The sequence below is a fragment of the Ixodes scapularis genome, unplaced genomic scaffold (assembly GCF_016920785.2).
Source record: "Ixodes scapularis isolate PalLabHiFi unplaced genomic scaffold, ASM1692078v2 PGA_scaffold6__148_contigs__length_123643588, whole genome shotgun sequence".
NCBI classification, from domain to species: Eukaryota; Metazoa; Arthropoda; class Arachnida; order Ixodida; family Ixodidae; genus Ixodes; species Ixodes scapularis.
Genome location: NW_024609881.1, coordinates 122,189,698 through 122,216,060, shown reverse-complemented (window position 1 = coordinate 122,216,060; position 26,363 = coordinate 122,189,698). Strand labels below are relative to the sequence as shown.

Sequence of the window (26,363 nt, the reverse complement as noted above, 5' to 3'; positions counted from 1 at the left end):
CGAGTGTGTCGTCACTGTTTACGGCGACAGTCTTTCAGGACTTTGTTAACGGCAAGCACTTTTCTCTTTCTATTTTTTTTCGGTGGAAACTCCTTTTTTTAATGGAGGACATACCTCCGACAAAGGAAACATAAAGGAGGGCACACACACCACCGTCCCATACCTGCGTCTGAAACTTTTTATGCCATTTAGAACCATCAAATCAGCATCGAGAAAAGTACATACTCGAAGGACCCACATTTTATTTCGCAACGGAACGATTCTGAAAGAGAACTGCGGGAGTTGAACTGCCGCATACCGATGTTTTTGCCCACTCTATTCTTCCTTTCACCATTCAGGAATGAAATCGTCTTGACCGTGAAATTGTGTATTCCTCCATGTTCTTTTCAGTTTTACAAGACAAAAAAGTTTATAACAGTATGTCTAACAGAAACATACTGTTATAAACGTTTTGGTTATCAATTTTTCAAAGTGTTTGATGTTTATACTTTTGTATAATCTGTATTTATTTAATATGATCCCCCTAACAATAACGCCCTCTGGGCGATGGTGATATCCGAATAAATAAGTAAAGCGAGGCAGCGGAATCCGGGGTGGTGACCCGCTAGATTTAACGGGAATCACAATGTCACGAGACACAGCGACGTCGCAGTGTCAGTGACGTCACGCTTTCCCCGCTAAAACTTGCTGCCCGCTAAATCTGGCGGACAAATTTCCCCGCTGAACTTAGCGGCACAATTTATTCGCTAAACTTAGCGGGAAGCGTTTCCTGGCTAAATTTAGCGGGAATCACAATGTCACGAGACACAGCGACGTCGCAGTGTCAGTGACGTCACGCTTTCCCCGCTAAAATTTGCTGCCCGCTAAATCTGGCGGACAAATTTCCCCGCTGAACTCAGCGGCACAATTTATTCGCTAAACTTAGCGGGAAGCGTTTCCTGGCTAAATTTAGCGGGAAAATCGTGACGTCACGCGTGCAGCGCTTCGTCTATCGCCGAAGTTCAGTCGCAGCACACGGCAGGGAACCGCCCATTTACCACCTAGAAGACAAGGCCTGCCCATGACGTCATCTTGAGTGGACCTCCGACAGGGTCCAAGCGGCCAATAAGCCGAAGATCGACGAGACGCCAGCGTCTGGGCGTCGCCGTGTGCGAACGCGCTCGTTGTGAGCACGACGCGCGGGCGGCCACTGGTGATGACGTTTCGGGGAAAGCCGGTTTGGCCTCAAGGTGGCATTTTCTTGCCCCCATCTTCTCTGTTATTCCTATATCCCGAGCCTGCTCAGGTTCGTGTTCCAAAGAAGCTCGTGCCGCAAAAAAAAAAGAAAGAAAAAAAGAAAAAAAAAGAGAAAAAACCGGCATCAGCGAACGGAAAATCCTGATTGGTCGATAGGGTCACGACGTCACATACACATCATCTCACGTCAGAATTTCAAACAACGCTTAAGTGGCACGTGACTCCACGCAGGGGATGATTAAAACATAGCATGCAATGCGAATTTAAGGTCACCGTATGCTTCAAATGATTTCACACAAAATTTGAAGGATTTTAGGTGGAGGCGGGATTCGAACCCACGACCCTTCGATTGCGAGCCACACGCTACCGACTAGGCCACGCGGACACGCTTGCACGGCTTAGGGAAAAGCGAAGATTTCTATGTTTAGCTATCGCGTTCCACTCTTAAAGGCGAAGCCTAAGCGCCGTCTTATGATTTTCCAACTGTTTGACGCAAACAGGCCTGTGGTTTATCAACCTGTCCTTGTGACAGCTTTTTCCACAAGCCTCCAGCATCTTGTGCGTTGTACTTGATGCAAAAATAAACATCGAGCAAAATTTCCCGAGGGTTCGACCGAAGCTTGACTATTATACGCGCATGCGCGGAAATTGAAAAAAAGAGCTAACGCCACCTAGCGAAGGTGGCGTTTCCTTCACAACCTGCGCGAAGCGTGGTTCTTTCAAGATGCGGTCGTCAAAGAGAAAATAGACACTTTCTCCGCATCTGAATCCTACACATATTCATAAAACAACAAATAGCCGAGAATTAATGCAGATACAACTATACCCCTATCCACAGCGTCGCGGGCAAAAGTGCCGGGTGAGATCGAGGAAGTAAAACCCGATTTTTCGGTCGGCATTAATAAACTACGCTTCGCAGAAAGGTCTAACTAGGCGAGAACATGACTCTAGCGGCGGTGATAAAATGTGAGTTTGAGCGCATGACTTTATCTGGATCGTAAGATCTCAAGAAATACAATGTTTATCTATGAGCCAACGTCCATCCAGGCCTAATACCGATAAAACCGAAATTTCAGGTTATGGGCGCGTGTAGCATCTATTTCGGTTTACAAAGACAACCTGTCAGTTCAAAACAGGATAACATTTGGTATCTTGCCCATAAGTCTCTTTTTCATTCACATAACTGCTACAGGCGCCCATCTCAAATTATGGTCTGACGAATATTAGGCTTAAATAAACGTCGACTCATAAAAAAAAAAGAAAAAAAAAGGTTTTTTTTTTTTTTTTTTTTTTTTATAATTGCCGATCCAGGTAACGTCATGTCCACAAACTTTCACGTTTTATTAGCACCGCTTGCGTCATATTCTCACGCAGTTTCGGCTTTTCACGATGCGTACTTTATGTATGCGAACCGAAAAAACAGGGTTTATTTTCTCCATCGGTAACACGCCGCGAGAACTGTTTTCGTTTGGTATTTATTATTAGGGCTCTTGAGGTGCAAACCAGTATGGGCGTCAGCGCGGTGCCATTGTACCATTGTCAAAGCATGTTCCAACATGTAATCGTGCGTCTTAGAATAAAAAAAAGGGAAAAGAAAGCAATATAATTTTCGTACACGTATTTTGGTCTTTTTTTCTCACGTATGCCCTAAGGTGCGAGGAAATCAACAAAACAAAACAGAAACAGCAGATACGGGTTCCTCACATTTTTTTGTTTTTTTGGTAAATCGCATTTAAAAATTAAAGAGTACCCTTTATTTATCTTCCATTCTCAAAAGAAGAAAATAAAATAAAAAATAAAATTATTATTTTACTTTCAGCTTCCTCTCAAAAACAAAAACAAAAACAAAAACAAAAAAAAAAAAACACACAGGCAGCGGCAGTCTGTGTTTCCGGTCTTCCCCAGTCCGAAAGACAAACTGATCTCTCGAGCTTACTTCACCCTCAACTCAATTCCACGTGCTCGCATTAAAAAAAAAAAAAAAAAAAAAAAAAAAAAAAAAAAAAAAAGTTTAATTTTGTGCAAAACAAGGCCTGCTCCTCCCTCCTCCCCAAACGTCATCACTAGTGGACCCACGCAGAGCCGCCTAACCTCGCGTCAGCGACGCCGCCAGCGCGTCTCGGGGCGTTCTCACAACGAACGGGACGTTAGCACGCGACGACGCCAAGACGGACGCGTCGACCTTCGGCGTGTTTGCCGCTTGAGGCGAGTCGAGGAACCACTAACGATGACGTCATCCGCAGGCCTTCTCTTCTACGTATGTGCTACTGGTGAAACCCGTCCGCTGAATCCCTCGCAGACGTCCGGCATACGTAATTAACAGGCGCAATACTGGTTTCCTGGCTAGGAAAGGGCCATTATTCTCGGGCAACCGCCGACGGGGTATTAAAATAACAAAGGACAAGCTGGAGTCGACGCTACATGCCCCAGGAATGCTAAAAAGCTCCTCAAATTCGAAAAAACAAATACAACGTAAAAGTTGTAATTTAAGCAGCTTAAAAATTACGTCCTATTGTTCGTTTGTTTCTCCTCGACCCTCGCAGTTGGAGCGTCGCAATCGACAATTAAAATTTCGACGTAGTCCCGCCAGCTGGGGCGCGCCCAGCGCAAGAAGGTGCGAAAGCGGAGAGACGAACTAGCGGAAATGACGTCACCGGCGAAGTCAGACGAGTCCCCCGCTACGATGACGTCACGACGCTTCAAACAGATAACAGGCTCAAGAGAGGCTCGCCGCATGCCCTGCGGCTATCGCGGCCCGTATGTTTTTTTTTTGTTTTTTTTTTTCAAAATAAGCGCGGTTCACGTTTACTTCTGCCCAAGATAACTGAATTCACTGAACAAACATTTCTCCAAACTTTCTAGAAAAGTGCTTTGGCGGATTCGCTTCGATAATCTCTCTATTTTCTTTTATATACGAAGGAGGGAGATAGGGCAAAAACCTGGGGGGCTAGCAGCTTGACGAGACACTACCCCGTGTGGCAGAAACACCGCAGTCACACCGTTAATACGTCGTAAAATAGACAGCCTAAAAACACTGTCTGAGGAGTGCTTCTTCCTTCACATTAGACAAAAACTTCCTCAATACATGTACGAAGCCATAGCCTCCTCTATACTCGCAAAGCCTGGCAGTTCGACAACGGAGCCACAGAGTGCCCGGTCGCAGATTTGGAGCGCGACGATATTGTAGGACAGACCTAGACGTCAGCGCACAGCTTTTGCAGCGGCGAGAACCCGAAACACACTTGTTCGCTCGGGAGAAGTGTGTTTCGGCGTCTCGCCGCAGCGGGGCGCCAGTCACGTGGCTCTCCTCTCGACCGTTGTCTGCAGCTCCACCTTTTCCATCTCGGCGGCCGCTTTTCGTGGCGATATGCCAGGCTTCGTCAGTATAGAGGCGGCTATGATGAAGCAAACGTTCTTGGAGGTTGGAACCTGCTTTATATGCACGATGCTTTCGTGTCTGCAGCAGACGTTCTTTTGTAGAATGAATGAGCAGTGTCAATGCGGCAGTGTATAACGGACGCGCTTCAAGTAAACCATGTTGCATTGACGCCCCCCTTGGTTTGAGTGTACAGGGTGTGACAAAAAAAAGTTTACAGGTATTTTTTTACCGCAAAAATAAACTAGGCATCGCCGAACGCTCATTTTCCGCCCAGAGGTAGCACTAGAGGTCACAACCAGATGCCAAAGTTTCAGCCCGATCCGATACCTTATTCAAAAGTTATAAGTGATTTTCTGAAAAGTTCAATGGGAAAATGGAACCCATTTTCGCCCTTTTTCGGTTTCTCGCGCCCATAGAGCCCCTTGTATTCGAAAACTCCGTCAGCCGCCATTTTCCCATTGAACTTTCCAGGAAATCAGTTATAACTTTTGAATAAGATATCGGAACGGGCTGAGTTGTGACCTCTAGCACTACCTTTGGGCGAAGAATGAGCGTTCGGCGATGCCTAGTTTATTTTTGCGGCAAAAAAAAACCTTGTAAATTTTCTTTTGTGACACCCTGTATATGCTGACAGGACGTTACCACAACATCTCCGAACTTGCTATGTCCCCCACCGGAAGCTAGTAGAAACTGGACACGAACAACGATGGACAAGTTTAGCCCAGCATGTAGACGAATGCTTCTGAGGCACTTTAGACGGGCCACAAAAATCGCTTTCTCAACGTATCGCGCTGGGATGTACTGCATAGATGCAACCACGTGCTGCACGTTTGGGTGAAAATATCAACGGCGTACCTTGTTAAAAAACAGAAGAGAAAAAGAAACTGTTTGGGGCTATTTGCAGCGACATTCGCAGACGACGTCATGACCGGGCTCGTATAGTTACATCTGCCACCGACAGATGACAGAAGCGTCGAGCGCGCTATAGCGCCGAGCTTAGCAGACGATCGTCGGAAACTTTTCACTATCCCGGCGCGTTCGACATCTTTCGGCAGCACATACAACTAGGCGAGGCCGGTCATGACGTCGTCTGCAAATGTGCGACAGAGAGCCCAAAACAAGTTTTTCTTTTGTCTTTTTTTTTTTTTTTGAGCAAGGTAAGCTTATTTGGTGATATTTTCAGGTTATGCTTCCACCACGGGATTGCACCTCTGCAGTAAATCTCGGAGCGATAACCGATATTTGTGGGCCGTCTAAAGTACCTTAGAAACGTTTGGACACGTGCACTGCGTCAACGCTGAGCTCAGACTCTCGGTCATTCCATAAAAACGAGGGTAGAAAAAAAAAAGCATACATTTTTTTTTTAAATATATGTAGTGAATCGAGTTTATTTGAATTAAATCAGATTTACGATGATAATAAACCCTGGCGGTGATCTCGTCCACTTTTTACGTCGAAACGCTCCAACTGCTGGGTTTGTCGCCCCCCCCCCCCCCCCCCCCACCCCCTTATTAACCGGCTGTATAGCCTCGGCAGTTGCGTGCGTGTAGCAGTACAGGTAGTCGTCATCCCGGAGTGAAAGAGATCATTTATGCAAATGAGCTCGGAGCGAAGTCTTTTAACGAATATGGCAGCGCGCACTGCCAATCGAGTGTCCGGGGCACTTCTGGGAACTGTTTTGTCAAGGTAATAAACGTGACGGTACTCGGTTGAACGTGGTACGAAGGACACACTGTACTGGCTACAGACACGCTGACACTACGGGTGCACATTTCGTACTTGTTCAAAGCATATTTGCTTCATAAACGCGTAAAAAAACGCGGATGAAAATAAAAATAGCAGTGACGTTTTCTTGTACAGTTTTATAATACAATAAATGGATTATAGGGATTTCGTTTAACAGAATAAATGCATTATAGTAAATTGGTGTCAGGCGACGTCGATTTCCCGCTAAATGTAGCGGGGGAAACTCAATTGATGTTTTGGCCACGAGACGCGAATTTTCCCGCTAAATTTAGCGCGGAAACTGAGTGGTCGTATAGGTCACGCGACGTCAGGTGACGCCACTTTGCCCGCTAATTTTGGCGGAAAATTCAGGGACAGACGGACGGACGGACCAACGTTTAGGGATTGAGATATAGTTGTCTTATATGAATCTCATCGAGTTTCTAATTGAAGCCAGACGTTATTTTTTCGTTTTTTTTTAACTATAATTAAACAGTTAAATAACCAATGTTAGTTAAATATTCGACTCATCGTGACGATTAGCCCCCTGTATTATTATGTTCCGCTGGTCGTATAACTCACCTGCACAAAGCGCATTACTATACCTTTCAACTGGTAAATATGTTTGGAATAAAATTAAACAATATGAACAACCCCATCGCGCGCAGCTAACTGGCCCACAATTCAAGCGGGTCTTTAATACATACTGCATGAGGCTGCATACCATATGTCAAAACAATAAAGCCCTGTTAAGACTGTTCCTATTCGGAGGAACATTTTTTAACGAGAACTTTAGTTCGTAATTTTAATTCTGAAAAGAACTCAGCTAGAAGATCATAGGAAACAAAAAGTGCGGCAACTAAAATACACTAAAGAAGTCCACCAATACACTCCGTATAAGCAACAGTAGGGTGATTCCACGTCAATTCATGCAATGATGGTCCGGGTCATATTTTAGATATTTTTGTTAAAAATATATATGAAAGCCATGTTTTTGGGAGGAACATTCAGCTAGATATGAACGCCGTAACAATTTTTTTCGCTGAGATATAAAATAGAGAAGCTTGAGGCGTGGAAATTGAGAAGATTTGGCAATGGTAATTTACACAGTCGTCATTTCCTTATCGAACCTTTCACGGCACCATATCTTTTTTAATAGGTTTTACAAAAGTTATACAACACATACATAAAAAATTAAAAATATCCATAAAATATTTCAATGCAAACAAAAATATCAAACATGGCACAAAAACGCGTTTTAGAGACATATTCACAATTTTTTTGCAAATAAACCATCTTTCATTATACTTCACAAAACATATCAAAATGCGCGTATTTAAATATTCTTTACGAATATATAAAGATAATATGCCCACCCTTAAACATATTTTTGTTATCAACGCGGAAATTCGGCTGATTTCTCAAAATGTGGCAAAATTGGGCGTCGATATTTAAAAAACTCCATCTTTTATTTTCTTTAAACTCCCCTTGGCACTTTCCAGTGACTTGAACTAACCTGTGATGGCAAAAGATTGAGTAACATATGACCTCCAAGCGGCAAAAGCTACGACAAACCTTCACTCGGAGCGAGCCGACGTCTTCGTCATAGCGGCTTTGCCGCACAGCACCAAACGTTTTGAGCGTTAGTTATGGCATGTATTTTATATTATTAAAATTCTTTTTTTCGTAAGGGCTGAGTATTAGTGACGCGAAAATGAACTTTGTGCTGGAATACCATTAATTAGCTTACAATTCACAGGAACAAAACGGCCCCACTGTGCGAATTCGCTATGCATAGATAAGCTTAAAACTCTCAGTTATGCGAGTGGCCATGTATAAATCTCGCCTCTCGGCATATGATGACTTCCACAGATGAGAAGCCTGGATTCCTCTCACAGGTTTTATGGTGGTCCACTCTGCTTGCTTTACCGCACGAAACTCTCGAACCCGTTCCACAGACAGGTGGAACATGCAGACATTTGTTACTTTCTTACGTAGCACTTCCACAAAGTCTTTAGCGGTGGCAATCGTTGAGTTGAGCGAAGATCTCAACTTGGTGAGCGTTGGTTCTTCCACCTACTTCATCACAAGCGCTTTCTCCGTGTCCAGTGGCTGAAAATATCTATCTTGCCGAAGAGTGCGGCTTCCGAGACAATTCGTGGAATTGGAAGCGATTCTTGAAATGCGCCGCCGCTCCGTCTGATACAAAAATTATTTCAAAAAAGACTGGGAAATAAACATGGCCTTTGTGGCTAGAAGAGCGTGAGCTGTGTCATGTGTCGTGTACCATCGGTGACAACGGCAAAGCTTTGCGTGCCTTGCGTGAACGTAACCACACTTGTGGAGAGAGACACTTGAATTTTTTTTCAATGAAAACTCTGCACTTCGGTTGGAAAGAGTACTGTCCATTTTTCCGCAAAATCGAAGTGGAACATCACTGCCTTGGGTGGTAAGGCGGTTCTTGTGTCATGTATCAGGCTTCGTTCAAGGTCAAGGATGTAAGAATGCCTCATATACTTTTCGCTCTCCTATTGCCGCAGGAAGGCAGAAGTGTCCATAACCTTTTTGACGAGTTCGCCAGCGTCCCATAACGCGAAACAGATCTCTTCGTCTTCGTCGAGATGAAGCGACTGCAGCGAGATGCTCTGCGTTTTTGGGCACTTTTCGCAACGGCGCAGAAAGCAATCGTTCTGTGGAGCGCAGAAGAGGTAGATGCGCTTGAGGTCGTCTTCAGTAATTGTCTTCTTTGGGGCATTTGTTATTGCCGTTAAAAGCAACTGAAAATTGACGCAATATATGCATGCGCACACCTCGTGCTCGGGACGTTTTTTTTACCCTTTTTGGTCGTAGAGAATAAAATTTGGAGATGCCTAGTTCGGGTTGGGGACGGTCCTTCCTGAACAGCTGGTGAGCTTTCTTAATAGAGCGGGTCATAAACCTTTTTACGACTTTGAACATGTCGTTGATCATGGCTTTGACGACGTCCTTTTTGTCGGGGCTTTGAACAGAGCATGCGAGGTCGTCGCGTGTGTAGTACTCAATTGCAACCCCCACGTCTTCGGCATTCGCCTTTTTCCCCATGTAGGGATCAGGGGTTGTTCAAACACCACCTTTGCGCTTCAGTTTTCATGTTTGATCAATCATGTAGGCAGTCGCACCCGACACTAGACGCAATATTGTTTTCTTCAGGATGATTGGTGGCAGAAGCACGTACAATCGCTTGCGTTCCTGGTGGGAACTACATGCCTTCAGCACTTCGCAAAACGCGTCAAACCACTCTGTGCAGTGCTCACAACTGTCTTCGAGTTCGAGAGTTTCGTGCGGTGAAGCAAGCAAAGTGGACCACCGTAAAACCTGTCAAAGGAATCCAGGAAACTCATCTGTGAAAGTCATCATATGCCGAGAGGCCAGATGTATACATGGCCATTCGCGCAACTGAGAGTTTTAAGCTTATGTATGATGCATGGGTAGCGAATTTGCAGAGTGGGGCCGTTTTATTACTGTGAATTGTAAGCTAATTAATGGTATTCCAGTTCAAAGTCCCTTTTCACGTCACTAATACTCACCGCGTATAAAAAAAGAATTTTAATAATATAAAATACATTCCATAGGACCATAACTAACGCCCAAACGTTTGGTGCTGTGCGGCAAAGCCGCTATGACGAAGACGTCGGCTCGCTCCGAGTGAAGGTTTGTCGTAGCTTTTGCCGCTTGGAGGTCATATGTTACTCAATCTTTTGCCATCACAGGTTAGTTCAAGTCACTGCAAAGTGCCAAGGGGAGTTTAAAGAAAATAAAAGATGGAGTTTTTTTAAATATCGACGCCCAATCTTGCCACATTTTGAGAAATCAGCCGAATTTCCGCGTTGATAACAAAAATATGTTTAAGGGTGGGCATATTATCTTTATATATTCGTAAAGAATATTTAAATACGCGCATTTTGATATGTTTTGTGAAGTATTATGAAAGATGGTTTATTTGCAAAAAAAATGTGAATATGTCTCTAAAACGCGTTTTTGTGCCATGTTTGATATATTTGTTTGCATTGAAATATTTTATGTATATTTTTATTTTTTTATGTATGTATTGTATGACCTTTGTAAAATCTATTAAAAAGTTATGGGGCCGTGAAAGGTTCTATAAGAAAATGACGACTGTGCAAAGTACCATTGTGAAATCTTCTCAATTTTCACGCCTCAAGCTTCTCTATTTTATATCTCAGCGAAAAAAATTGTTACGGCGTTCATATGTAGCTGAATGTTCCTCCCAAGGACGTGGCTTTCATACATATTTTTAACAAAAATATCTAAATTATGACCCGGACCATCATTGCATGAACTGACGTGGAATCACCCAGTAGTGTTCTCAGATTTCGACCTTAACGTAACTCAACCGACGGGACTTAACAGCGCCAATGATAAGCTATGCTTTCTCTAAGGAACAATAGAACAAATTAATTTTCAATAGATCTGCTAAAAATTTTCAGATAAATGTTTTTCAAAAAATAAAATTATTTACTGACTTTTCGATTGTGCTGAAATCAGAAGTACCAATAATCAAAGGGGCGGATTTAAAGAAGGAAAGAGCCAACAACCTTTTTATTAAAAAAAAACAAAAAAACAACGACATACATCGGTTTTTTTAGGAAGAGAGTTCAGCGTTTGGCAAAAGGGCAAATATTAGGAGAAATAAAAAGGATATAGGCAACCCATCGCCCTTACCGTCACATATATCTCTGCAAAACCCCTAAACCAAATGCATCCTCCCCCCAAATCTGACCCATAAATCCGCCTCGGCCAACAACATAAGTAAGATTAAAAAAAATGGCAATATCCAATTTGATTGTTTGAAGAAGCCGTCAGAAACGTTACATAAAGTTCAACAACATTAGAAAAAAAAAATGAAACTAACAGTCCGTTTCCGCGCGTAAGACACCAGAGCAAATAGAAACTGCCTGTCGTTTTTAGCTCATAAAGCAACGTATTTATAGACTGTACTTAAAGTTGCAAAACCTTCTGCACCGGCACTTCAGGTCCGCCCAAGTTACATATAAAAACGCGATTGGCCTTTTCTTTTTATAGATGGAGCCCTTACGGCATTGCTGACAACGTCAATCCAGCAGAGGATTAAGCGTACAAACTCGGACTGTTAGTTCGATGGCCACGTTAGCAGAAACCCTAGAGGACGCAGAGCCCAAACAAACATATAGAGAGGTGCAAATGACAGTTTCTAGATAAGAGAAAGTTTCTAAAAATGTACCTAATAAATCGAGTCACCTGTCTTAAAAATCTCTAATATGAACAAAACACACTCCCACTGCCCGAAATTTGGTACAAAAAACAATTAATCCTCAATTATCCAAATAAATAAACCCTTTAACGACAAGAAATTGCCGAGCAAAATTTGTATTTGAGGTTCTAAACGAAGGAAAAAATGAAGAAAGGAACACCAGGTGCAAATTAAGATCACCCACTTGAATGCTAAAAACAATCCTGAAATATGTCCGCTACGGATAATCACATCTGCTAAAATAGGTTCTGCTCAAGCTAATCGCATCTGATTACGTTTGTTCTCCAGACCTAATAGCAGGTCCAAAGAAGATCAGCTTAAGACAATTAGCTCCTTAGGTTTATCAGAGGAGGCACTCCTCTTCTGATACAATTAGTTTTCCTGGACTCCGGTACGGCAAGTATAGTTGAACATCTTTAGGCCTGCCATGGTCAATGCTGCCGATACGCCTCGACCTGCTTAAACCATTTTAGATAAATATTGAAATCTTCGGCAGCTTTCTCCCCAAGGGACTTGAGAACCACTCAAAACTCTAAATATAAAACAGTGGAAAAGAATCTTAACTAAGGAGTGAGCAAAACCGAAAACCTCCATTCGAAGCATACCTGAGAAACCTGTCGGCCCGTCCACCACACCAACACAACAACCCCCAGCGTTGTTTCCAGATGCGCTCAGGAATCCGCCAACACCACACCGAGACACCAACATAAGCCACCGAAGGCTTTCACGCGGAAAAAGAAACCCCAAATACAAGCAGCGAACACGCAAACAGTTCACCTCAGGAGTGTTTAGAGTGCAACTCCATTACCACAAATGCACCTCGAGGCGGGACTGAAGATAACACTTCCTTTAAGATAGACTGCGTCCAGGGTGAGACAGGCGCCCCACGTACACTGACAACGTCCTCTGATTGGCTGACGAGGCTGAGAGCCGCCATCTAGGTGCGATCATCTACTTCCCTCATCCGCACTCTCTCTCTCTCGTTTGGCTTGTCACTCGCCCCTTTGTTGTCGTCACCCCTCCGTAGTCTTACGTAAACTGCCTTAATTAGTGGACGTCAAACGGGGGCCCCCGACCTCTGAAACTACCGCTTGCCCCTTGACCGCTTACATGTCTTTAAATAGTGATGTCCTCCGGTCCTGAGGGCACTATAAGGATGTATGGGAACTTTTAAAATGTACGGGTTTGATAACACTTCGATTGAAAGGCGCAAACTGAAACGGGACGAAACACAAATATGTACTAACGAGCCCCAACCAAGGTTTCATTGATAACACTCCCTAGTATACTTGATCTTAAAGTTCTTGTGTGTTTCGTGTTGTCCTTCCCAGCCATTGACAACCAGGGACGACAGTCGTGCCTTGGAACCGCGATATTCTTCTCAATTGCGTTGTTCCGAGCTCTGCGCTGTCTTGTCATTGTTAACTGTGTTGTCCCTTCTTAACTGCTTTGTCATTCCCGCCTGTCTTCTTCCTCTAAACTGTATTGTCCCTTCTTAGCTGTCTTGTTCTTGACGTTTTTATCTTCTTAACCGTTTTGCAATTCCCAAACTGCATTGTGCTTTTTAACTATTTTCAGCTGGCCAATGGCGTTTGCCCTGGTCAACAGTGTTGGCAATGGCAACACTGTTGTCATGGCCAGCGGTTATCCCTCCAAAATGTGTTGCCAACAGAGTTTGCACCGGCGAACAATGGTGCGCTTGCCAACCGTGTGTCAACTGTTTCGTCCCCTACTCCCTGTGTGGTCACCTGGCCATCTGTGTTCTTTCCAGCTCCAGGTCGTCCCCTCCAGCCGTACGTTGTACCCGGCGAGCCCCAGCCACCCTCCTGCGTCCCGTGCCATCCCTGCGGGCTTCCGCCAACTCCCCGGAGCAGGTGATGCCGGCGATTTCACCCTCGCCGACGTCACCGGGAGTAAACCCTTTGTCTACAGGAACGAGGGGCGCCGGTGGGGAGCGTGTTTATGCTCGTCGCGGCTGCGGAAAATTGGCCGACCCTCGTGGAACGAGCCAAGGTCCCCGGGCGCTCACTTTTCGTTTTAAAGAGGAAGCGTACGCTGGGCTCCTAACGAACGGGCAATCCATCATTCCATCTGCGCTTCGGCGTCTGTCAAAGTCCTCCGCTGCGCCGGGACGTCGACCACACAGCTACTGCGCACGGGGGCCCCCGCGAACCGACCCGTGCGACCGACATTGCGTGTCGACCTTCAACAGTATTATACACTACACTCTCACGGATAGGGACTGCGGCGAGTCATGTGATTCGCCTCCGTCACGTGACTTGTTCAGTCACGTGACAAGTAGTATTGGTCATTTCACGTTTCGGACGTCGGGCCGGGGCGGTGATGCAGCTTGCCGAATAAAAACGGTCCTCTGAGCCGGCGCAGAACCACGCATCACTTCAACGAGACAAGGCCTAAGTGCTCCGGGCTGATGTCATCACAACGTCACGACAAGAAGGCCGTCGCCTGACAAGCCGAGACATGCTCCATACCACTTCATTTACTGAAGTGCTTCGGGAACGCGAGAATTGCGCAGATACGATCAGGTCTTTTGTAGCGGCAATTGGTTTCCTTCGATTGGGTTCCCCAAAGTTTCGCGCTGTTACGGCATCAAAATCTGTTTTCTAGCCCGCCACGATAATGCGTTTAACCCTTTCTTGGAACAGTTTCCGGGTCTTTTTCCGTATTTCAGATACACCTGCTGTGACACTCAACCGAGAGCCGCAGTGTCGCTAAAATAAAACAAGTAAATACTCCTTTCAAAAACAAAAAGCTCGTTTGCACAAAGGTAAGCTCAATTCGTCCGCTTGCCACGTCGGCTGCTCCCGTTGGCCCACTTCCTGTGACGTCATCAGAGGAGCTCCAAGGCCTCGTTTTGTCTAGGTGGTGCACGCCATACACCAACACACTGTTTACAAACAAGCCCCCGTTTGCCCAGATGTGGGCACTGCGCGTGCGCAAAAGCCAGATTCGCGTGAGGCGTCTGCGCATGCGCAGTGGCGTGACGTCACGGAGTTGAGTCAGTCCATACTACGTTTCCCCGTAACTCGGCAAATAGAAAAATACTACGGCTACCTCGAGCCAATCAGAGGGACGGAACGGAGCGCCTGACAGCTCCTTGCAGGAGGAATGCAAGCCCCACCAATACAGACGGTCACGTGTCTCGTTCCGACGCGCTGATTGGCTCACCGAAGCCGCAGCCTTCGCCGTTCGCCAAGTTCCGCGGTGAAACGGAGTGTAACAGTGCCCTCTTGGGGTCACTGGACTCGGGCTGGTCCCAGTTTCGCAGACTGCGTTCACAGTACCGAAAAGCTTTTGGTGTTTTGTCTTGGTGGCGGTAACTATAGTTGGTGTCAGGTTAAGAGTGCAGAACACTGGCTAATTATTTTAACCCTCAGACTACTTTTCTCGTGTACAAATATAATAGCTGCATAATATTAGTAAATATGAATCATTGCCGTGGATAGGCAGTCTCTTCTCTTTTTTCACTCGACTACGCCTTAATACACATCTTTCGTTTGCGCGGTTGTCTATGGCCATTGTTACTTCTTTGTCTTTTTTTTTTATTTTTATGTTTTCTCTCGATGCCGGGAATTGTATAGTATGTTGAATTGTTTAGTGCCGCAGAAATGCCAATGTGGGGGCCTGTGGCTTTGTCAAGCTGTCCTTGTGACAGCTTTTTCCTCGAGCCTCTAGCCCCCTGTACGGTGTACTTGATGCAAAAATAAACGTCAAACATTTCTTTCCGCTTTGAACAGCGAACGCCTGGAGAGGGAGGCGACCTCCTCTCCAATCTTCGCTCTACTCAACTGGAAAGAGGTGGGAGGAACTGCCCCCGAACTTTTAACCCGTCACCGACTCGAATTTACGTCAAAACGCACGCGACTAAGAGTCTCCGCGATTACGGGACCGTGCCCTTCGGCCCTCGATAACAACACCTAAATGGCCGCCACCGAACGTTCGATAAGCGTCGGGACATCCGCTCTCTTTCTTCCTGTCTGTGGGGAAAGACAAACGGAAGCTGGAATGCTTGTTTCCAAAGAGCGAAGTGATGCAGAGCAGCCGTCACAGATCTCCTAGATGTCCCTCACGCACACTGACATGACTGCGAGCACTCACCGTGGCCGCCGCCATTACGCGGTTTGCAAGTGCGCCGCCATCTTGAATTGACGTCACTTCCAGTATGGGCGAAAACATTGTTTTGCCTTTGCCACGCCAATAAAAGGCATTTATGATATAAGCGTAACCGTCACACGTTCTCGTTTTGCCTCCCCTTTATTTTTTTACTATTTGCAGGTTGAAACGTTGGATTATTTTTTTGTCGCCCATACCGGATACGCCTATTAGGTGGCTGGAGACGAGAGTACACAGAAAAGGTCTATACTATCGAGTTATCATATCCGGTTCGAGAGTGTGAGATGTCTCCAACAACTGAAAGGGTCTCCATCACTTCCGGAGCGGGGTTCGGTGCTGCGCTCTGCGAACGAGGAAGCTAAAAAAAAATAGCCTTTTCGCGCACGGCAGGGGTACAGTCTCTAACAATAGGGAAGACCCGTTTGCCTAGACAGTTTATGCGGCGGTGTTAGGCACACGTTGGCCCTCTTCACTTTATGTTTAAAGCCACAATATTACGAAGTTTCTTTTATTTCCGCACCCCGAGCAAGGAGCCGTGCAATGAAATTCGCTCGGAATGTTTTTCACTTTACACGAGTTTACTGGCACTAGTGGGACCCAAGTATGCTCGCACACAACGCCACTGGCCAAGAAACTCCTTTGTTGCGATGTAATTTAAAAAAAGGAAAGCCAGCGTTTTCTTTCGATCTCTCTTAGTAAAATTTGATGACGTAGCTGGAAGTCGCAGGGCACCCCAGTGACGATATTTGAATGCGGCTCATAGATTAGACCCGAGCATTGCGTGAATACTCGATTTGGGCTCGTGATAAGCGACAGCTCGACATGCATTCGGGTAGTGGCCCGTGTCCTATCGCTGCAATGACGACAATAACTGAACCATAACAGGGGCTGGAACTCAGCGCCTGTTATGGTTCAACGCGTCAAGATGCATTAAATCGATTTCTTTTCTGATAACGTGGTAAGCATTACGGCGGTGTTGCCAGGTACATGAACCAACCATGATAACGCCTGCCCTGTCGAAAATGAATGCGATGAGGAAGGTTGGAACAACCAAAAGAAACATTTTCTCTCATTTGCGCAACGTCGCTTGCACAATCGCGTCTATTTTTATACCGAATAGACACGTAGACGTCGCCGCCTCTTTACGCGCCGATAAACGCCGAGCTTACGTTGGGAAGGCGAGCTTCGAAAAAGTGTAACGTCCATACATACCACGTTCTTGAAGTACAATTCGAGTACAGCGCGCAGGGCACTTTTGATACGTAAAGATGCACTTTCAAAACACCGTTACACTTTCCCCATTCAATACTAGAGTTTATTATTTAACAAGAGTACCGCGAACTTCGTTATTTTCTTTTCGTTATTTCGTTATTTTCTTTTCTTTTTTTATTCTTCTTTTTCCTGGAAGCACATATGAGTGGAACAGCCTACATCCCAGCATCGAATTCAGACTGACTCACTTGAAAGTTTCCCGCACCAGCTGGCCTGTTACTCAACTCTGTTATCATGTGCTCATTTGTAATCTATAGAATGTGTTTGTTTTGCGCCCTGCAATCCTCTCCCTGTCCGAGTAGAAGTACCGTAAAATGAACGGATAAATAAATACGGTAAACATACCGTTAGTGGGTTTGTGTGCGTGTGTGTGTATGTTTTGTAGAGCGCATAGTGTCTACGCAACGCCACACTCTTACCGCGAACGAGCGATCGCCGGTTTTTCTGATTTTTGTTTCCTAGAATTAAGGGTCAGTGATCGAAACTGTATTCAGCGGAAATAGCTCGCTTAGGACACTAACCTCGGCAGAAATATTTCATGCTCCCTTAAAAATCAGATAAAAAAAAAAACAATATGCCGCGTTTTTTTTTTTTTTTTCTTTTTATCGAAAAAGTTTGACACATCAATAAAAACGATGGGGTATGTTTTTCAACCCCCTCTGAAGCTTTCGAATTAAAAAGCTCGCGCGGCAAAAATTTATATCTTAAAGGTGAGATCATTTATCTGCGTTAAGTGACCAGTGTGGCATATCGCAAAGAAAAAAAAAAAGATATCTCGACTCGCCCAATGGAACCGTGAGCAATAATGCGTCGGTCAAACACGCGTATAGCGTCACCAGCGTCCTTCAAACCGCAGCTTTCCACTGCTCGTACGTCATACAGAAGACATTCACTGCAGCCATAGCGACTGAACTATCCCTGCACACGCCTCCAGTATCTTCGAAGCACCTTTCCTTCACACACACTTCGAACTCGTGCATAATGACAATTTTCGTAGGACCAATGTAACTCGGACAGTTTCTGTAAGCTGCCTGTAAGCCTTACCAGCGCCACTGCTTCTTACCAGTGTATGTCGACCAACCTCCAAATACACTTTAAGTACCAACATTGTTAAACCCGAGACGTAGGACAAAAGGAGAAGAAAAAAGGGGACAACACACGGGACATGTGTCTGTGTTCTCCCCTTTTTTCTTTTCCTTTTGTCCTACGTCTCGGGTTTTACAATGTTGAAAGTTCACCAGCTCGCTTGCATCTTCTCTGTAATTTCTACACGTTAAGTGTACTCTTCCAAGCATATACACTTTGTTTTTCCTCGTCATTATATACTTAGAGCGCAGCGCTCTTTTTTCGTCGGAGCAAAAGCTTCGCGTAGCGCCAAGTGGCGCATGATTCCACGTATACACGACCGGCGGCGTTTCTAGTTCCCGGCAATGCATGCGGGGGGCAGCTGTTTTCGTCGTCGCGCGTTTCCTGTCGCAGCGGCGGGGAACAACAGTGTGCGAATAAAAGACCGGCACAAACGTGTACGACGGAAATGTGTCTCTGTCCCAGCGGGCTCCGCCAGAACGGAGCGGTGCTTGGAGCGAGGCACCGGTACAAACCGGCCACGTGACCCCGTTGGCATCTGAGCGCATGTACGCCATCCGTACAGGTTTCACATGGTCGGTGGAACACCTATCACATCCACCGTGTCAAACTTTTACCAACTCCCCCAGTTCAACACCTTGTTACATCCATATATATAGATTGAGAGAGGTTTGACATGGTCGGTGTAACACCTATTACATCCACCGTGTCACACTTTTACCAACTCGCCCAGTTCAACACCTTGTTACATCCATATAGGGTTGAGCTAAAACAGCCGACGGCTCTCTAAAATTGAACCATTAACGCTGCACTGAATGTCCACGAAGGAAATAGATTGATCTCGAACACGATATAAAAGTTTGTGTTCCGGGATTAGGTCAGCGGCGTAATATTTGCCTATTCAGCCTCGTAATAAGAAAGTCCACCTACTACACCAACGCCTTATAGATGACAACCCTACGAAACAAAAACATGTTCAATCGCACGACGAACAAATAAATGAGTCGCTAGATATTTTGAAACACTGCGGGAGTTTCGTCATGCCAGAGTATATATGGTGACATTGTTACCCGCTGTAGATGAGCAATTTAGCCAGTGCAGTACTGCTGCTGGCCTGAGGGACTTCAACGTGTACCAGGCAGCAGTGATACACGATCGCACGCCGGTACGAGATTCATCTGGAGTTCTAGATCGAAACGGGCAGGGGTGGGGATAGAACCCAGGATCCCTCGGTTCTGTCCATATCCCATATGAATTACATGTATGGTAGATGAATGGCGAAAGTAATAGAAGAAAGCTGTATATAACAGCTTCACGTGGTTCCTTTCATATGACACATATAACATCAAAACCTCATGCATGAACTATACACATAAAACACAAACTATACACATAAAACACACCAAAAGTGTAGGTGCAAATGTTTTTAATTAAAATATTGCCAATTGAAAATTTTATAAAGACAGGTTAAATATGTCATGTATGTGCCATTTTACAGGGAAAGTTCGGTAGACAACCCTGGCCAAGCTTCAAATTGACCAGTACGCTCCTCATTGAGAAAAATGCACGTATCATGCTTCTTTTTTCATGTGGTATTATGGGGCGTGAGTGTCCACATGTTTTTCGTCTTTAAAGCATGAAATGCTTTTCTTTTTTTAACGCACCCCCTCCCCCCTTCCTCCTTCGCCCCTCCTCAATCCCAAACTTTTCTCCGTCCGCGCATTTTCCTCTATAATTAGCGGAGATATTGGCCCCACGTGACCTCACGTCACGTCACCTATGCATCAAATGGGGAAATTGACGTCGCGTGACCCATACCGTATACGGCAATTCATTTTCTCCGCTAAGTTTAGCAGAAAAATTCACGCGTTATGATCACCTAAACACAAATTCATTTTTCCATCTAAACATGGCGAAGAAATCGATGTCACGTGACCTGATGTCACGTGACGTCGATGGTAATGTTCTACGTCACGTACCGAAGACCAGCGAGGTCACGAGCGCTGCGCTCGGCTGGGCGCTCGTGTGCTCACCAACTGAACACTGACGCAGCACTCGTGCTCAACCTGTGTACCGCACAGGCCTCCGGTACGTGACGTAGAACGCCCAACACTCCAGCCTTGTTACCTAGCAGTTGTTGCTACCACAGTTTGCGATTGCTCGAATTGTTTCACTAGAAAAGCTGTGCGGTTTCCAAACTTTGCGTATTTTATTATCGATTAGCGGTGTCTTTTTGTTGTCGTTGATTTCTCGTTAACTTCCTCGTAAAATTTGACGAGAAATAGAATGCGTCATCAAATGTCAGAGTTATTGAACGCCAATCCAGAAATAATTTCAATAATGCGGAGTTCCATAACAAGACACATATTTAAAACCATTTCAAACCATATCTCTCGGCTGGAGCTTGAAGGGGCGGTACAACGATATGAAATGTTTTTCACTTTGCAAGAGTTTACTGGCACTAGTGGGACCCTAGTATACTCGCACGCAACGCCATGGACCAAGAAACCTCTTTGTTGCGGCATAATTTAGAGAATAAATGCGAGCGTCTTGTTTTAATCCTTCACAAACCTTGATAACGTAGCGTGGGGATCGTCGCAGTATCCCCAGTGATGGTATTTGAATGCGGCTCATAGATTGGACCTGAGCATTGCGTGAGCACTCGAATGGGGTTCGCGATAATCGATAGCTCGACAAGCATTCGGCTAGTGGCTTGTGTCCAATCGCGGCAATGACGACAATAGCCGAGCCATAACAATGTCTGGAACTCAGCGCATGTCCTGTGCTTTGCCAACCCCAGCGCGTGGTATATGATCAACACTGGCGGCATATAATCGGCTCCAGATCACGTGACCGCTTGTTCTAGCTGCGAGTTGAGGGGGTGAACGCTGCTCGTTTTAATGCGAAAGCATTAACTCTGTTATCCCTAGAAGCACACTTCTCCGGCTCATACCTGGGCCAGTTTGGCGCATGCTTGAGCCAGGCTTAAGCCAAGTTGGCTCTGGCTCACGCTAGTCTGGCCCAAGCCAGGGCCAAGGAAGTGTGCTACTTGGGATGGAGCGAGCCGCCGTCATCAGCTTTGAAGCCGCGCCAAACGGCACCTAAACTCCCCTGTCCCAATGAAGCGAAGTGAAGCCACGATCTGATGGATAGGCTCCCATTGGCTGGCCCGCGTCGTAGTTTCGAGGAACGACGCTCCCATTGGCTCTCGCGCGGCGTACTTCCAAGGGACCCCACCAGAGAAGCCCTCTTTATGGCGGCGCAGCGCACGCAGCGACCCGGCCGCCGGTAAGAGGTGCGGGCCTAACCGCACAGCCGGCTCGGGCAAACTCCGGATAGGCTGCACGGCCGAGCTCAGCGCGGCGCCGCCACTTCACGAGAGGGCGCGCTCGGCTGTCGGCCGCTACTTCGTGAGTAGCGAAACGTAGCCGTCCACGCCACTACGCCGCAGACGAACTAAGGGAGAGGAAGAACGACATTCATGCTTTCGCATTCACAACTCATAAGAAGTGCTTAAATGTCCTCGGACATTTCGTTTTCTTTAATTTTTCTGCGACTTCTATTGCGTGTAGTGAAAAAACGATCGCGTGTCTCATAGGTCATTAACGTCAGGGATTCGTTCTGAGCGGTATTCGCGCAAAGAACAAAAGTTGTTGTACCGTTGTTTCACAGTAAAGGGAAACTGAAACACTTGTTTCAGAAAATAAGATAGAGGTTGATTCTAGCGTAGCTTTATCCCGTAAATCTGAATGTCACGTTCGTTTTCCCCGAAGACGTAACTACACGCGAGGAAGCACGAAAAGCCTCCGACTAGTCGTTACGTTATAATAGGATATTTCGGCCGCCAAGCACGTGTCGCTCGACAGGCCGCGCGTGCAATCGCAAGGTTGCCAGGTATATTCCCCCGCACTGGCACCAGCCATGACGTCTTTTTCTTCCCTTTTTAAAAAGGGCAAGAGTGCGCGTGCATAGCAATTGATAAGCGCTGAAGATGCGCGAGAGGGGAGATTCCGAAAATTCCTCTTGTGAGGTCACGCTCGGGGAAGGAGGGCCTTCGGCGGTATTTTGAAAATGAACGACTGTCGCAGAAAACATTCGAGAAAACTAGCAGCGTTCGGTTTTCCAGCTCGCAGTCAGAACAAGCGGTCCCGTGATCCGGTGTCGATTATATGCCGCCAATGTTTATCATAGCCACGCGCTGGGGTTGGCAAAGCACAGGACACGCGCCGAGTTCCACCCATTGTTAAAGGCCAACTCCGCTTCATTTTTGTTTTTAAACAAAAACAATGCAGTCCTCTTCAGTATCACATAGGAAGACCACACGCAGTTATCTTACTGCAAAATTGTGATTTGGAGTCATTTTTGGAGCACGAGAAACCGAATTTTGGAGCAGTTTGGAGCACCTAAAAATGAATTTTGGACCACTTTGGAACACATAAACGTGAAATTAGGAGCCCTTTTGAGCACCTAAATATCACCTAAAAAAGGTACTTTTGATTTAGGTGATCATAAGATTTCAGTTATGAAATATTGTGATCACCCAAATCAAAAATACTTGAAAGTGTTTCGTTTTTAATTTTTACTTTTACATTTTGGTGATTATAATTTTTCAGTTATAAAATCTTATAATCACCAAAATTTAGTTAAGAGAATTTAAAATTTTTGTTTAGACAGTAAAGCCATTTTGTAGTATCAGTCTCCACTCTCCACAAGCTTAGCAACGAAAATTTTATCTCTTATTGAAATTCAATGTGAGGGATATATATATATATATATATATATATATATATTGCTACCGCAGATTTCCTAGAGGAGTTGATAGATGTCAACATTGTTCTGAGACATGGCACGCCACGCTCAATAATCTCAGACCGTGGCACACCGTTCATGTCTCACCCTTTCAGAAACTGTCTGGCGAGGCATGGCATACGACATTCGCTCACCAGTCACCTAGCTGTGTTTGGAGATTTATGTTTGTCCTTCGTCCCTCTTGTTCCCCTTCTCCAGGGATTAATTTCGTCATTCTCCGACATCCGTGTATTATCCCCAAACAAACGGCCTCGTTGAGAGGAGCAACCGTACATTTACGGATATCTTGTCCGCCTCTGTAAACCTCACGCGCACTAATGGGGATAACTTTGTCCCGCGCATGCCATGTTCCCACTGAACACATCACAGCAAGAAACTACAAAAGAAGTACCGTTTAGACTCTTATACGGTCGTGACGTCACGCTGCCTATTGTGACAAGGCTTGGGATGAACGGGGCACAACGTTGCACGGACACTCAGCGTGCTTCCCTCGATGAAATTCGGCACGGGACGCCATTCGTCGAAGTCAGGAAGAAACTGGCAATATGTCAGAGGCCGGGATCCACAATGTGCCCGAGTTTCAAATTGTAGATAAAGTTCTGGCGAGACGGACCTTGCGGTCTGTCGGAAGAGCTGCGAAGCTTCTTCCACGATACCGAGGGCCTTACCGAGTCATGGAACGGCGAGGGACCTTGAGGACTTCACTGACGGACGACCTCCTGTCACGCACCGCATGTTTTCTTGAGCATGTATCGCATCTCAAGCTATACATCCCATCAGCGCGCCAAGTCCAAATTCGATAAAGAATGTGGACATCTTTTGCAGACGGGCTACGATCAAGATTACTACAACTTTGTTTCTTTTTTCAAGGAGAGGGGGAGAGTGCTACGATAATAAAGAGAAAGAAGACGACGGGAACTGAGAACGAGACGGCTCGACTGAGCAACTGAGGAGAATTATCGTTACAATATATAGGTATATAAGCGCTCCGATCGCAAACCGAAACTTAAAAACCCGCCGTTTCTGTGGTTTTTCAGAAAGCCGTAAAATGCTTCGCGTGCCTTCTATCGTTCTACAATTTGTTGATTTAGTGTTTTTCGACAATGCTGAACATTTTTTCTAATTGAAACCATGCCCTTAAACACAATATTAAAAATTAATTACGCAACAAATAATTAACGGCTCAATTATACCGCACTTTAATAAATTTCCTAAATGGGCGCCTGGCCCAGGACCAAAACGACACAAGCCTTTTTGTTTTGTTGTTGCGACGCGTAGTTTTCGCAATATCGAAGTAGTGAACTTTTCGTAAACACCCTGTACATATACAGGGTGTTTCACGAAAAGTGGACAAATTTGATACTGCAAAAACTACGTGCCGCAAAAAAAAAAAAAAAAAAAAAGAAAAAAGAAAAAAGGCTTGTGTCGTTTCAGTGTACAAGGCAGCCGCTGACGTGTGACACAACGCGGGGCAGTGTTGTCCATCTATGTCACCAGAAATTTCAGAAGAGGCAGGCGTTTCTGCGTGGCCATTCGCAACAAAAAAAAAAAAAAAAAGTGACCATTTTCGTGGTGAGAATTTTCTTCGAAGGCAGTCTGGGTATCATGTCGGCCAACTCTCCTCCCACGACAACAATCGGCAAATGATCACGTTCGTGCCAGCGCACGTGGAAGGCAAACTGCGCGGCGAACTTCCGTAGTACGCGTATCCCACTCCAGCCGGATATACTTTGCGTAATCACAGTGCGCGATTCACGTGAAGGAAGCACTTTTCAAAGAATCAATGTTACGAGCGGACTTGTACAACTTCTTTGTCCCCCGCCAATTCAGTTATCGCACTCAACTTGGGTAGAAGCAAACGTAACCCGCATTGATTTCGATTCTTTTTTTTAATACGTGCAGCGATTGCCGTAAGGATGCATGCGGCGATCTTCTCTGGAGCCTGTAATCTGTCCGAAGCGTCGTGACGTCATCATCGGCATCTCCGAGCCAGCAGCATGGGTCATGGGACCCCACCTATGACGTCACTTTGGCTAGTTTCTCTCTCCGCTCTCGCACTTTCTCGCGCTCGGCGCGCCACAGCGGGCGGGGCTACGGCGAAATTTCGATCGTAATAAGATTAAAAAAAAAAAAAAAAAAATGTCGGACACATAGCTTTTAAAATGCAATCATAAAACTTTCATTTTTTTTTTTTCGAATTTAAGGATTATTTTAGATTCCAAGATACGTTATTTTCGCGAGGACTTCATTTTTCGTGAATTTCGCGACTCGAAAAATATCGCGAAAAATTGATTCCGCGAGTATGTCACCTCGCAGTAACGAATACACAGTGTATAGCACTCCCAAACGCGAAATTTTATGCCGGCAAAATATTTCCGAAACCCCCCCTTGACAAAAGTCGGGAAATATCGAGCATGCGAAAATAGACGGTCCCTCCCGTATACAGATCGCGGAAGATACGGGACAGATACGGCGGCAAAACCGCGGCGACCAACGGCTAGATTATCGGCTATCATTGTTACTCAAATCGTCCGCTTGCTATATATATTGGCGCAACACGGAACAATGAGCCACGTGTGTTTCCCCGTACGTGTGCATTGACCCGCACGTGGTGTTATTCCGCAGCTTTAAAAGCACTCAGGACGCTCACGATTATTTTTCTTTTTCCCCTTCGCTTTCCGCGGTTCTTTTGTGGGGCCAGTAACACTTGAGGACAAGGCCTGTACGTTGCCCACCCATACGTCATCACAAGTGGATCCACGCGGCGGCGTCATCGAGTCTCGCAGCGTCCCACAACGAACACGAAGAGGCCACGACGTACGCGTCTCCCGCTTTGCAGCGTCTGCCGTCGAGCTTCAGCGTGTTTCCCGCTTGGGACGGGTCGGGGATCCACTATATGTGACGTCATTGGCAGGCCTTGTCTTCTATACGTGGTATTGGTTAGGCAGCCACGAATTGTGACAAGCATAGGGTTACAGGGTTGTGATTACGGCTTTCGTCCTTTCCTATAATCCCCATTATTACTCTTTGGAAACCAGTTCGCTTTGTGCGTCTATGCCGCGGTTTTACTGCATTCTCCGTTTCGGTCCGACAACGGCCATTTCAGGTAGCCGGTTCATGGGGTCTTTTTCTTTTCTTTATTTCTTTTATAAAAGAAACACGGAAATAGGTTGTCGGAAAGGTGACTAAGCGCATCTAATTATGGACACGCTTCCTGGGTATGGCCATACTGCAGCGACGTGCGCGAACAAAAGTGCGCCGATATAACGTCGGCCTTCCTCACTCGGCCAAGAACTGACGTTTCTTAGTAGCACACATTCTACTTCCACGGGCGTAACCAAAGACCAGTGTGAGGACGAATTCACCTTGACGGCGTGGCCGTATATGAGCACGCGATGCCTATACACTTCGGCCATGTTGTTTGCGCACCCC

General features: G+C 45.7%; 1 protein-coding gene across 2 annotated transcripts in view; it reads right to left on the bottom strand.

Moving 5' to 3' along the window:
• The window catches only part of LOC8023128 (ATP-sensitive inward rectifier potassium channel 12), a 78,784-nt gene that overhangs the window by 22,691 nt on the left and 29,730 nt on the right, over positions 1–26,363 (bottom strand). Inside the window, exon 1 of one of the 2 annotated variants that reach the window (XM_040499015.2) lies at positions 12,236–12,525. The exons of the other annotated variant lie outside the window; for it this stretch is intronic. The gene's annotated coding sequence lies outside the window, so the exon portion shown is untranslated. Of the gene's footprint in view, positions 1–12,235; positions 12,526–26,363 lie in introns of those variants that run through there. 2 annotated transcript variants of the gene reach the window in all.